Below are 13,500 nucleotides of genomic sequence, written 5' to 3'. Positions count from 1 at the left end.
TGGTGGAAGATTGAACTTCACTGTTCTGGCAGGAGGGTTATTTTCTTGCTGGAAAGGTGGTTCCTTCTGCTTTGCACGTGTGATGGCAGCAACTTCCAATTCCACCAAATTGGAGGTAGGCTCTTGAGCCTTGGACGGACTATTAGTAGCACTGTTTTTCACTGGGGCTGGGCTTGGACAGTCTTTTGCAGTGTGGCCTTCTCCTTTGCATCGACTGCATAAGGGCTTGTAATCCACTGACCTTCGAGGATTTGGACAATTTGGTGAGATGTGTCCCTTTTCTCCGCATCTGTAACACTCCACTTCTGATCTCTGACCACCGCCAGACTGTCTTCCTCTGTAACTTTGAGAGGGAAATCTTCTGGGTCCGAAATTAGGACCAAACTCTCTAGGTTTGGGTCCAATATCTTGTGTTGTCATTTTGGATTCCAGCAAGTTAAATCTTGCGTCTTCTTCCTTTCTTCTCCTATCATGCATCTCCTTCAGAGAGCAAATGTCCTCTGTATGGTTCTTCCGCAAACAGTAGGAACAGAAGGCTCCAGGGATTGTTGGTTTTCGTGTATATTCAGTGGCTAAATGACCTGCTTGATGACACTTACCACACCAAGTATTTGACCGCATCACATCTCTTCCTGCTCCTGCAACGTTGGATATGCTCGCTGTGTTCACTTTCAGCGTCTGTAGTTGCTCTGTAATCACATCCATCAACTCCTTTTTGATGTTTGCAACTGAGTTGGATAAATAATCCTTCAAGCTTTCTCCTCCGGACGTACTGGTAGGAGGGTTTTGAGGAGTCTCTATAATCACTGCATAAACTGGTTGGGTTGGTACAGAGGGATCTCTGTTCTGGTTCTGATTCAGTGCTCCTGTTTGAACTGTTGGCTGTTGACTCCAGTTGGTAGGGTTCCACTGTTGCTGTTGATTTGGCATTGAGGAAATTGGTTGAGACCATGGTTGTGGTGGTTGGGCCATCATTTGAGGCATGGATTGTGGCCACTGTAGATTTGGTACACTGTACTGTGATACCGAGGGCATCTGTTGGTAGGGATAGGGAACAGTCCCTGGAACTGCATTTGGTGGGTACATCATTCCTGGCACCAAAGGAGGTAGGACTCTTCTTCCTGTATTCATTGCTAATCGAACTTCCACTTCATCGTACAGTCTTGCACCTTCTGTTGCAGCTTGCAGGGTGGCTGGTCTTTGCAGCTCCACAAACTTACGGACTTCTGGTTGTAATCCTCTGAGAAACACCCCCTTCTGAATGCCATCATCTAGATTATGGTTAGTCCATCTCTTCAGGATGGATTCCATTCGTGAGACATAGGCTTCTACTCTTTCTCCAGAGGACTGACTTAGGTTCATAAATTCCTCTCTCATCCGCTCTTCAAAACCTTCACGCCTGAATTTAGTGAGGAAGGCCAACTTCAGGTCGTCCCATGTGCCAAAAGTTCCTGCTGCTTGTCTCTCATACCACTGAAACGCCGCGCCCTTGAAAGTGGCGGGGAATATTGCTAACCAATGCTCAGGGGTTCTGGCATTGTTAGCCACACATGCTACCATAAACTCTGCTACATGAAGATCGGGGTCTTCATTGTACTCTCCCTTAAAAACTGGCAATGGGACTACATTTGCTGGCCTGTCATCAATATTTCCAGGATGGATCTGGCTTGGAAGTGGACCTCCAGCAGGAGGAGGAAGGGCTTGATGTGCCATTGGGACTTCTGTAAAGAGTTCCGCAAGGGCGTCAAAGGCGGCTTCTGCTGCGAGCTCGTTCTCAGCCTTGATTTTTGCTTTCTCTCTTCTCACGTACCTCTGGACTCGTTCTAACACTTGCCTCTTTATTGCGTCATTCATCAGGAGTGTGGCTCCACTAGGTTGTTAGTGCTCCCCAGAGGATTAACAAAAGACTTCAGTCTCTGGAGGACTCTCTTGCCAACATTTCTTCTACTTCTTTCTTTTCAACGTCCCTGAATTCTGCTTTCATGCCACTGCACAGGGGAAGGTATTCGGTTCTGAAGGTGTCAAAATGCATACGTCTGAGCATTGTGGTGGTGCCATCATCATAGTAATGCCAGCTTCTGATGGTTTCAACAGTGTAGGTTGTGAAAAACACTCTGTCTACCAGCTTCCAGTGGGTTGCTAATTGAACAAACAGAAGATTATCAGTACACCAAGCATCCCATGTATCTTGCTGTTGAGCATCCACGAACAAATTCCAAATCTTTTCCTTCTTGTCTTTGTGAACCTCTACAAACCAAGACTCCTGAAGCTTCTTCACAATCTCCCACTTGATGTTGTCTGGAAACTTCTCAATGAATGCCAAATCTTCCATGGATGTTCATTCTCTCAGTTTTTGCTCTTCAGTTTGTTCCCAAACAGTTTGCCACCAAGATGCAAGTTTCTGCTGCTTCAATAGGAAGAGGAAACTGTCCACCACATAGAGCATGCATCATGATGGTGATGTGTTTCCGCCATTGTGGGATGAACTTCTTATGGAAAGTGGCTTTGATTATGAGGAATTCCAATTCTTCAGTAGAAGAAGGAACTTTACAAACATCCATTGAATTCTTCTCTTCTTGGCAATGCCAATTCCTTCATTTTCAGCCTCTTTTGGTGCTTGTTGATGGCAAGCTTCCCCGGCTGCGCACCAAAAACATGGCGCCCCGAGAGGAACACCAAGGAAAAGGGAATTCTCTTGCAAGAAAATCTATCTTGTAACATCAACAAGCTTGTTTATCATGTTTCATATTATCACAATGAAGAAAAGAACACCAGGCACAACAAATCTTCATGCAGCATCATGTAAATCTCCCACGGTTTTTAATAGAATCAACCATATTCTTCAACATCTTCACAAAATCCATCAATAGAACAGAGAAAGCAAAGGAATACACCATCTTGAATGGAAATACATCACATAGTATTCATCTTCAATATCTTCATAGTCTTCTCTCTCAATCTCTCATATACAATCACTCTGTTTCAGTAGAATTGGCTATCTCTGACTCTCTCTCACACACTCCATCAATAATACATCATATCCTCACTACAATCTCTCAAAATTACTCTCAATAATCACTCTTAGGTCGTGGATACCCCTTCCAAGAGGTATGTCTGATATGAAGGGTCACCAGAGCCACTACAGTGTCTCTTCACGGCTCACTACTGTCACTTCACTCTAGTCTTCACTTGAGTCTTCAGCAGCTACTTCTTCCACTTCCTTCAGCTCTTTTGCACTTGTATTCACCTATTTCCAAGGCTAGAAAACTTTCCCAAAGTCATACATACATTCCACAGAACACTTACAGAACAGTCTACAGAACAGCTACAGTACAGAACAGAACAGAAACAGAACAGAACAGAAACAGAACAGAAGACCTACAGAAGGTTACAGAAGGTTATCAAAACCTCATAACTCATTCTCAAATCATTCCAAACTCTCACAAACCATTCACTAAGCTTTCACAATATCTCATTCTTCATCAATCAATACTTCATCCCTCCTTACAGAAGACAATCAGAACAAAACAGACCAAAACAGAACAAAACAGAAGGTATACAGAACCATCAACAAACATCATGATCTTCCAAAACACAATCAATATCATCCAAAACACTCTCAAACCACTTCCAAATCAACCAATCATCCCATAAAATCAACCATTCAGCTCTCAAAAGCAACAAAAATCAGCTAAAAAACAAGTCATTTCAACACTCAACACTCGTATTGAGTGTTAACCACTCTTCGAGGTCGGACCATGATCATATCTTAGGGCACCCCTATCTTGACCGCATCTTGATAGAAGAAGAGCTCCACATCGCAAGTTGGGTCAACTCCGGTGATTTTCTCACAGATGTCCTCACGTACATCACCCATGTTGGCATCCGACCCTGTGACTTGGACTGCGTTGCACACCTAGAATATAACCCCAACTTCTACAATTGGCTCGTACACAAATAAACATGAACGCCTTGGCCCACAACCTCCAATCCTGGGACAGATTTTTCTTTTCCACGAGGGGTATGGGGCAGTAAACGGAGTTAAAACTAAAAAGTAAACCAAGCATGAAAAGGCTCAAAATTGAAATGCCATACAAAAATAGGTGATAGAAGTTTGAAAGGAAAAGTTAGGGTTATGAACGATAAAATCTGCTATGTTTGTGGTTGTCCAGCAAATTGGCTGCCAAAAAATACTAAAAAGTTAATTGACTGAATGTGCAGGTGGCGACCATGGCAAGTCAAGACAAAGCTGGCAAACTCCCCTTCTCAGAGGAAGAACAAGTGAGGTACAGCGTCACGGTGAAAACAAGAGCGTTCAATCAGCTGAAGTTCTGCCACATATTCAACCTGGAAGATGTGGTCATTGAGGAACCAGTGGTACGACGAATTATAGAGCAATGCCACTTACAAAGGTACCTGGACGCAGTGGGCCAAAGGATAAACTACACCCTGTGCGCCGAGTTCCTGCGCACCTTCAACAGAAATAGGGGCACCGTCACGGTGCGGGACAGGGAAGCCACCAGACAAGTGCAGGTCGAACTGACCCCCGAACTAATAGAAAGGGCACTAGGGCTTCCAAACAAGGTGGAGAAGAAACCAAAAAGGGACGTCTATGCCATGTTGGGAATGGACAAGGTGAAGGTCCACACCAACGACGAAATCAGCCTGGCAGACATCCCCAATCAAGAGATTCAACTGCAGGCGAAGATGATGCATACCCTGTTTTCGAGTCAGCGGTACAACAGCATCATGTCTAGAATCAATGTACCTCTACTCGAAAGCATCGTTGCTCAATCACTGGACGAGGTGAACCTCAATGGGTTCGTAAGAAAGACAATTGAGGCTTCGGCAAAGGCCCTGGCAATAGAAGGAAGGGCCGTAGCAGGAGAATCCCCTTCACCCCGATCAACCCGCAAAGCCTCATCCGCCAAGGCCTCCACCATAGGTTTTGGAGGTGCCCTCACCGCGATCATCCATGAAGCGATAGGGTAGGGACGAGCGGGAGAAGACAAACAGGGAGATGACGAGAAAAGCGGCGAATCGCCGTCGCAGTCCCAGCCTCATGCGAAAGAGCAGTCTGATGAAACGGAAACGGACACCGGCAAGGAGGGAGAACCCCAGGCTACACCAAAAAGGAAGGCGGAGCAACGGACTAAAGCCCTACATGGAAAAAGAGAGGAGGAGCGAAGGAGAAAAGAGAAGAAAGAGCTCGAATGGGCCCAAAGGGAGTCGGTAAAGGAAGAGGAGGAAAGAAGAAAGAGGGCTGAGGAGGAGCTGAGAAGAAGAGAGGAAGAAGAAGACTAGTTTTGCCACACACCAAAGAATGAGCTTCTCATTCACTTTTCAACTTTGTATACAAAACCCTACTTCCCTTTTGGGCAGTCATCCCCTTTTCCCTTTTTTACATGGCCGGTCATAGCCTAGGCCCTGTTTTCCCTTGTCCTTTTATCTTCTAGCTTCCTTTTCACTGCCCTTCTACATTTACAAGTTGCACGGGTGAGAGCCCGGCGCTCTTTTACAAGTTTTTAGGGTGCACCTTTTTATTCAAAAATGCGCCTTTCCCTTTTTGTGTTTGCCTTGGACTTTTAAGGTTGTCCTTGCGCTTTTGGCCTTTTCTCATTTTCTTTCTTCAGTCGGGCTACCTTTTTTCCGCCTTTTCCCTGCGTCTTTTCCACTTTCTTTTGCTTTCTTCGTGTTGGGGTTAACATTACCCCCTCCTAGAAGAAAGCAAAAGAAAGTGGAAAAGACGCAGGGCAAAGGCGGAAAAAAGGTAGTCTGACTGAAGAAAGAAAAGGAGAAAAGGCCAAAAGTGCAAGGACAACCTTAAAAGTCCAAGGCAAACACAAAAAGGGAAAGGCACATTTTTGAATAAAAAGGCGCACCCTAAAATCTTGTAAAAGAGCACCGTGCTCTCACCCGTGCAACTTGTAAATGTAGAAGGGCGGTGAAAAGGAAGCTAGGAAGATAAAATGACAAGGGAAAATAGGGCCTAGGCTATGACCGGCCATGTAAAAAAGGGAAAAGGGGATGACCGCCCAAAAGGGAAGTAGGGTTTTGTATATAAAGTTGAAAAGTGAATGAGAAGCTCATTCTTTGGTGTGTGGCAAAACTAGTCTTCTTCTTCCTCTCTTCTTCTCCCCTTCTTGCTTGTGTGTGCTCTTGAGAGAGGGAGTGTGAGAGTGTGAGGGAGTGAGTGTGTGTGAGAGTGAGGGATCAAGAGGGCGAAGCTCTTCACCATCTCCTCTTCTCTACTTCTCTTCTCTTCTCTTCTCTCCTCTTGCGCGCGTGGCTATGGAGGATGGAGCTTGGAGATGGAGGAGGCTTGAGGATGCTTAAGCTAGCATCTAGAATCATGGAGCTACCGGAGTGCAAGAGAGAGGAGGGTACTCGATCGAGCATCAAGGTAAGTTCATTGTATTTGCAGGATCGATGGTGCGTCGGCTAGGTGAGAGATAGCCATTAGAGCCGCTTGGAATGCTTGAAAAAATAAGCGGTCCGTGGGTCTTGGTGGTTGAGCGAAAGCTCTCACAACCCTATAATCCATTCAAGAGGTTCAACTATGAAGCACAACAACACTCTTTCATCTAGTCTCTCACACATGTTATGAATACTAATATTCAGTTGTAATGAGCCTGCATGGCCTTCTCTCAAGTGTAATGGATGCATTTCTGAAGCTCCACAATCTTGAATTTTCTTCTTCGTTTCTAACCCTCTATAGCCTTAGCATGCAAGGATGAAACAAGAGCATAGTCATGAGAGAGTGCTCAAGAGGAAGAAGAAGGCTTCACCCATATGGTCCCTCACTTCACTCACTCACTCACTCACTCTCTTAACTCTCTTAAACTCTCACTCTCCTACTAAAAAGGCAAGTACACAAATTTTTCACACTCATGAATAGCTTATTTTATTCTTTCTCATCCTTTGAATACACCTTTTTAGGGTTAGGGTTTTCTCACTCCCTATTGGGCAACCAACTCCTTTTTGTTGCCATAAGACCGGTTATCTCTTATTGCATGCTTTTTCTATGGTAAGAATAGAACACGACCTTTTTAGTTTTACCTTGGGACCCTATGCTACTATTACAAATTGCATAGGATTGAGTCCCCAACTTGTGGATTTACATGAAAACTTAATACAAGTAATGTAAGTGCTTTGTGGTTTATGTAAAATTACATGGCGCAGTGAACAGAATTTGAGAAAGAGATAGAGATAAAGAGTACACAACAGATAAGAGGAGAATTAGAAAATTTCTTTAGCTCCAAAAAACTGATATAGAGATGGCTCTCTCCACCCGTGTGCTTCCACTATGAATCTTAGATGGCGATCTAGACAGAAGATAGGTGAAGAGCTTAAGGCTAGATGGAACAACTCTGACTGGGTGAAAGATGGATTATTGATGGCAGGTTTAGCTTTTATAGCCCTCGAAAGCGGTTAGGTTAGCCTGACCGACCTACCATATGAGCCTCCACTAGTTAGCCAGGGAATATTCCATGGCCCTCGGACCCCAAAATAGGGGCCCCTTTTAACTCCCTTATCTCGCAACTTGATACAATGTACCTTGAGTTGCCACTAGCTTAACTACTCACACCCACAGTGGTCACCTTTTTGCCATCCGGTCACATAGACCTCATCTGATATACAAGTCAGGACTCAACCAATATCCGGGCTCACATTTGGCTTCTCCTCATAATGGGGGCCTTACAACTTTGAGCACCATGGATCATTGGTGGCACCTTATGAGGGCGAGACATTGAGCATATCTAACACCCCCCCTCAATGTCCACCCATAGGTGAACTATCTCCTTGGCCCAATGCCGAGTCTCTAAAGATGAACTTGAAGTAGATCCTTCGTAAGTGGTTTGGTGAAGATATCCACTCCATTCTCCTTTGTTGGACAGTAGACTTGTTCCACTATCCCATCCTCCATCAAATCATGCACATAGTGATACTGGATCTCTATATGTTTGGTGCGCACATGAAACATTGGATTTTTCGCAATGGCAATGCAACTCTGATTGTCACATCTCAGCACAGTTGATTCTTCATCTTGCACTCCCATATGCCATAGGATCCTTCTCAACCATACTGTTTCACATGCAGCAAAACAAGCTGCCTTGTACTCTGTTTTGGTAGAAGACAACGCCACTGTTGGATGCTTCTTATGAATCCAAGAGAAAATTCCTGAACCCAAAGAGAAACAATAACCAGAAACTGACTTCTTGGAATAATTGTCTCCTGTCCAATCTGAGTCACAATTCCCCACAAGAGAAGTTCCGGAACTATATGTGATACCATAATCAAGAGTTTCCTTCAAGTATTTGAGCACCCGCATCCCAACCTTCCAATGACTCTCATGAGGTTTGTTTGAGAACCTGCTCAAAACACCAATAGCAAAACTGATATCTGGTATGGTGTTACACAAGTAGATCATACTGCCGACCATCCTCTTGTACCTCCCAATGTCTGCCAGTGATGATGTATCCTCATCGGATAACTTTGCGTTCACCTCCATAGGTGTGGCTATCTCCTTGCACTCGGTCATGCCAAATACCTTCAAGATCCCCCATGCATACTTCTTTTGAGAGATGAAGATCTTTCCTGGCTCTTGCCACACTTCAATTCCCAAACAATAGTGCAGCAAGCCCAAGTCTCTCATTTCAAACTCAGAACTCAAAGCCTTTCGAGTTTGGCTGATCATATATTCATAGTCACTTGTAATAAGAAGTTCGTCCACATATAGGACAATCACTACAGACTTTTCACCATCCATGTAAACATACAAGTTAGCATCTGAGACACATCTTTTGAAGTTTAAGCTTAAAAAGAACTTATCTATCCGCTGGTACCATGCTCTGGGGGCTTGTTTCATCCCATACAATGCCTTCTTCAGCTTACACACCTTGTTCTCAGAATGGGGGGATGTCAAACCCTAGTGGCTGAGTCACGTACACCTCCTCCTTAAGGTCACCATTTAAGAACATTGATTTAACATCCATTTGGTAAACTGGCCATTGCTTGTGGGCGCCACTGCAAGTACTATGTGAATAGTGGTCATTTTGGTAGTTGGGGAAAATGACTCTTGAAAATCAAACCCTTCAACCTGTGAAACTCCCTTTGCAACGAGTCTAGCTTTGTACTTTTCTAAGGTACCATCAACCTTGTACTTTACCTTCCAGATCCACTTGGTGCCAATAACCTTCCACTTTGCTGGCCGGTCCACTAGCTCCCAAGTGTCATTCTTCATTATGTTGTCATACTCAGCTTGCATAGCCATGCTGGATCTACAAGTGCTTCTTCTAAGTCAGTTGGCTCCTTTACTTCTCTCATAATCTCAGTCATCAAGGCCATATTGACTATGTGAGTAGAAGCCCTCCTTTGCTCCTCTATTCTCTGATACCTCCTTGGTCTTGCGTTCTCCTCAACAGATGTGAGCATAGGATTATTGTGGTCATAGAGTTGCTTCACCCAACGTGGCGATGGCTTTTCTCGTAGGGTGATGTCAGGTTGGTGAACTTTTTCCTCATCATCTGAAGATGATGCTTCCTCCTCCTTAAGGATAGGGATAGCTCTCAGGACAGGTTCATAGTGGACCACTTCTTCGCTTGATGATAAAGTGGAAGAACTTGCCTTCTCCTCCTCCATTGTATGTAGCTACTCCTTGAACACCAAATCATGGCTCTTGATGATCTTCTTTGCCTCTTGTTCATATAATTTGTAAGCCTTTTGCTCATCACTATAACCCAAGAAGATATATTTTCTGCTTTTTGGTTGTAACTTGTTTCTCTTCTCATCTAGAATATGTGCATAACATTCACATCCAAAAATTCTGAAGTGTGAGACAGATGGTTTCTTACTAGTGTAAGCCTCATGATGTGTTTTTCCCTTGAGATCCTTTGTGTAGCTCTGATTTAAAATGTAGGCTATAGTATTAACAGCTTCAGCCCAAAACATGGTTAAGCAATCCCTTGCCCTTTAGGATGCATCTTTCCATCTCCACAATGGTGCAATTCCTGCATTCCACAACATCGTTCTACTGAGATGTGTGAGGCGTCCTCATACCCCTTTGAGGTGAACCCACCACCACCATCTGCTCTAAATTTCTTCACACTTTTCCATGTTTCGTTCTCAAAAAGTTTTAGCTATTCTTTAAACTTACCAAAAGCTTGAGCCTTATCACAAAGGAAGTACACCCACATCTTCTTACTCTAATCGTCGACAATCAACATAAAATAAGAAGATCCCCCCAAGGCTCGTGTAGGCATCTTTCCGCACAAGTCAGCATGCACCAACTCTAGAGAAGCTTGTGCTCTATTCTTGCTTTCTTGTGGAAATACCTTTCTCTGTTGCTTGCCCATCATACAAGCTTCACATGGTTCCTTCAATTCAGTCATTGCAAGTAGGTGAGCAACCATACCTTGCTTGTGCATCTCCTTCAATAGTGCAAATACGATGTGTCCAAACCTTTCATACCAAAGCTTACTTGTACCCACTCCAACGGTGGTTGTAAGAGCACTTAGCTCATATAGGTTGTTCCTTCTTTCTCCTTTGCCAACAACTTTGCCATCACTATCAAGAATTTGTGCACCTATCTTCTTGAATCTCACTTCATCACCAAGATTAGTTATGGCAGCAACAACTGATAACAGATTTCTCCTAATTTTGGGAATATACAACACATTTGAAAGCTTTTTGACATCACCATTTGCAACAACAAATGAAATAGTATCTGTGCCCACAATAGGGCATTTTGCATCATTTCCAACTATCACAGTGATGGATTCTTGTAGAGGCTGCATAGAACTATATAGACCTTTCTTGTTGGTCATGTGACGGGAGGCCCCACTATCCAACACCCATGAGTTAGTGGTAGATTCTTCTTGCACCAAGGAGCACACCTCCTATATGGTCGCCATGAGTAACTTCATGAATAGCCCAAGGATAGCACCTAATCTACCAAGAGAGCAGGCCTCATGGTGGCATCTACAATGCCCGTGCCCTTAAAAACTTGCAAGAAACACCCTTCCTCTCAACAAGAAACCATGCTCACACACAAGAATCCAACATACAAGAAATATAACCATAATCTTCATCCTCACTCTCTCCTTCTTCCATGGAAGAGATAAAGCAAGAAAGCACAAGAAAGGAAAGAGAGCAAGAGTTGTGCCAATGCAAGAGAGAAAAGAAGATACGTGCAAGTAGCTAGATAAAGGAGAGGAAGAGAAGTTGTAACTCCCCAAACCACCTTTTTCCACAAATTGCATGGCTCTTCATTTCTACCTTTTCATATTCCTTTAAGGGTTTGTTTTACATGAGCATTCTTAGACCTTAGAAATGAGGTCTATGAACATTGAAACATTAAAATCTTTCAAATTTTGCAAAACACACACACTACTTCTCATGCTCATGGCTTTACAATGTAGACCCACTGAAATACCATGGCAAATTACAAAGAATATTATCAATGATAGTTGCTTGAATTTTCTTTTTGCCGATGTAGACCACATTTTGTGCCTTTTTCTTGCATAAATTTTGGGTTATCATTCCTCCTCTTCCAATCTTGTGAGTGTCCTCGCGAACACTTTGGAGAGACACTTTGCCTTGGAATAAGCACCTTATGTTGATGAAGAATCTGCATCTCTTTACTTCACTTCACATTGAAATTGGACCATCTCAATCGATACCTGTCCAAAAATACCATACTTCTTCACACTTCCACTTCAAATCTCATCTCTAACTTTTTCTTCACACCAACATTTTCAAAAATCTTCCACTTTGACTTTAAGAAAAACACTAGGCAAAACACGATCCAAAGGAACACAAATCTGCCCACAATCTCTTACAAAGAAGAAAAGAGAACCACCTTCATCTTGAAACACAATGTAGACGTCTCCATGGAAAGTACCATGGAACTTTAACCCGCAAAAGAATATTCCTTTAAGTGCACCCTCACAAAAGATTTGCCAATGAAGAGCTCCACCAGGTTGATGTATTCGTGTGTTTGGTATAAAAGGAAATAAGTGTGGTTTTATTTATAAAAGGAAAATAACTATTCTAGTATGATACTTGTGTGAGGGAGTAAGGCTCTTAGTTGAGAAGAGCATGTGAATAAACTCAAAAGAGATTTGTTGTTTTTTCTTCATTGTAAGGGATGAGAGATATGAGAAAGTTGTGGCTATTGTTGTCTCTGTGGGATATGGGGGATGAGAGGAAGACGGCAGAATAAGAAAGAACCATGGCACAAGGCGGCTTGAGAGAAACGGCTAGTTTATCTTCTTCTTCTTCATCAATAGCCACCCTCAAGATCCTGTACCGAGGGCATGAGACTTTTTGGGTGTGCCCAACATGAGTGCCAACAGCACTGCAACCTCGAGCCTGCTCACCGCAGACAACATCAACAAGGTCGGCCTCGGCTATTGCATCGCCATTGCACTCGGCATCCTGGTCCTTATCTCCACCATCATGCTAGCCTCCTATGTCTGTGTCAGGCTCCATGGCAGGGGCATCTAGCAGCAGTTCAGCAGGAGCATCGGCACTGGAGGTAGCGATGGAGCAGGCATTGGCCGCACCACCGTCCAGCGCGTCTTGATGGATGACAGGGCCAACCCCGCTGAATGGTCTATTGGCGGCCTCGATCAGGCCACCTTGGAGACGTACCCGAAGATTGTGTACAGTGAGAAGCAAGCCCTTCCTCCTCCACAGGACACATCCTACTCCATCTGCTTGGCAAATTACAAGGATCGTGAAATCCTGCGGCTTCTGCCTGATTGCTGCCATGTCTTCCATGCCGTGTGCATCGACGCGTGGCTCAGGCTTCATGCCTCTTGTCCCATGTGCAGGTCATCCCCTCTCCCCACCCCTCAAACCACTCCCATCTCGACACCACTCTCGGAGCTTATCCCCCTGTGTCTGCATCCATTACAAGTGCCTAGAGATTTGCACTGGATGCAATGCTACTTATAAACAAGCCATTCTTCATCAAATCTCATGTTGATAATAGTGTGCAGAAACTGCTTGAATGGTGGATGACACAAACAACATAGAGTTTCAGAGGTCCCCATCTTCATCAAGCCTTCAACTTCTCATCTCTCTCCACATAGCAAGCTGCAATAAACTTTTCTCATTTCCTTCTTGCAAAGCTTGAGAGCATCCATGAGTAGACCCCCTGTCAGGATCGCCAAAATGAACAGCCCAAGGACAGCACCTAATCTACCAAGAGAGCAGGCCTCATGGTGGCATCTACAATGCCCGTGCCCTTAAAAACCTGCAAGAAACACCCTTCCTCTCAACAAGAAACCATGCTCACACACAAGAATCCAACACACAAGAAATATAACCATAATCTTCATCCTCACTCTCTCCTTCTTCCATGGAAGAGATAAAGCAAGAAAGCACAAGAAAGGAAAGAGAGCAAGAGTTGTGCCAATGCAAGAGAGAAAAGAAGATACGTGCAAGTAGCTAGATAAAGGAGAGGAAGAGAAGTTGTAACTCCCCAAACCACCT

General features: G+C 44.0%; 1 pseudogene; it reads left to right on the top strand.

The window, feature by feature from the left end:
* The first annotated feature begins 12,149 nt into the window (after nt 1-12,149).
* LOC148020708 (putative RING-H2 finger protein ATL69 pseudogene) lies at nt 12,150-13,085 on the top strand (annotated as a pseudogene).
* Nucleotides 13,086-13,500: the final 415 nt, after the last annotated feature.

Source organism: Lygodium microphyllum, chromosome 18, assembly GCF_053477565.2.
Source record: "Lygodium microphyllum isolate KBCC chromosome 18, Lygodium_microphyllum_v1.1.10, whole genome shotgun sequence".
NCBI lineage: Eukaryota > Viridiplantae > Streptophyta > Polypodiopsida > Schizaeales > Lygodiaceae > Lygodium > Lygodium microphyllum.
Note: the sequence above shows the minus strand (reverse complement) of the source record. Positions and strands in the feature narration are given on the sequence as shown.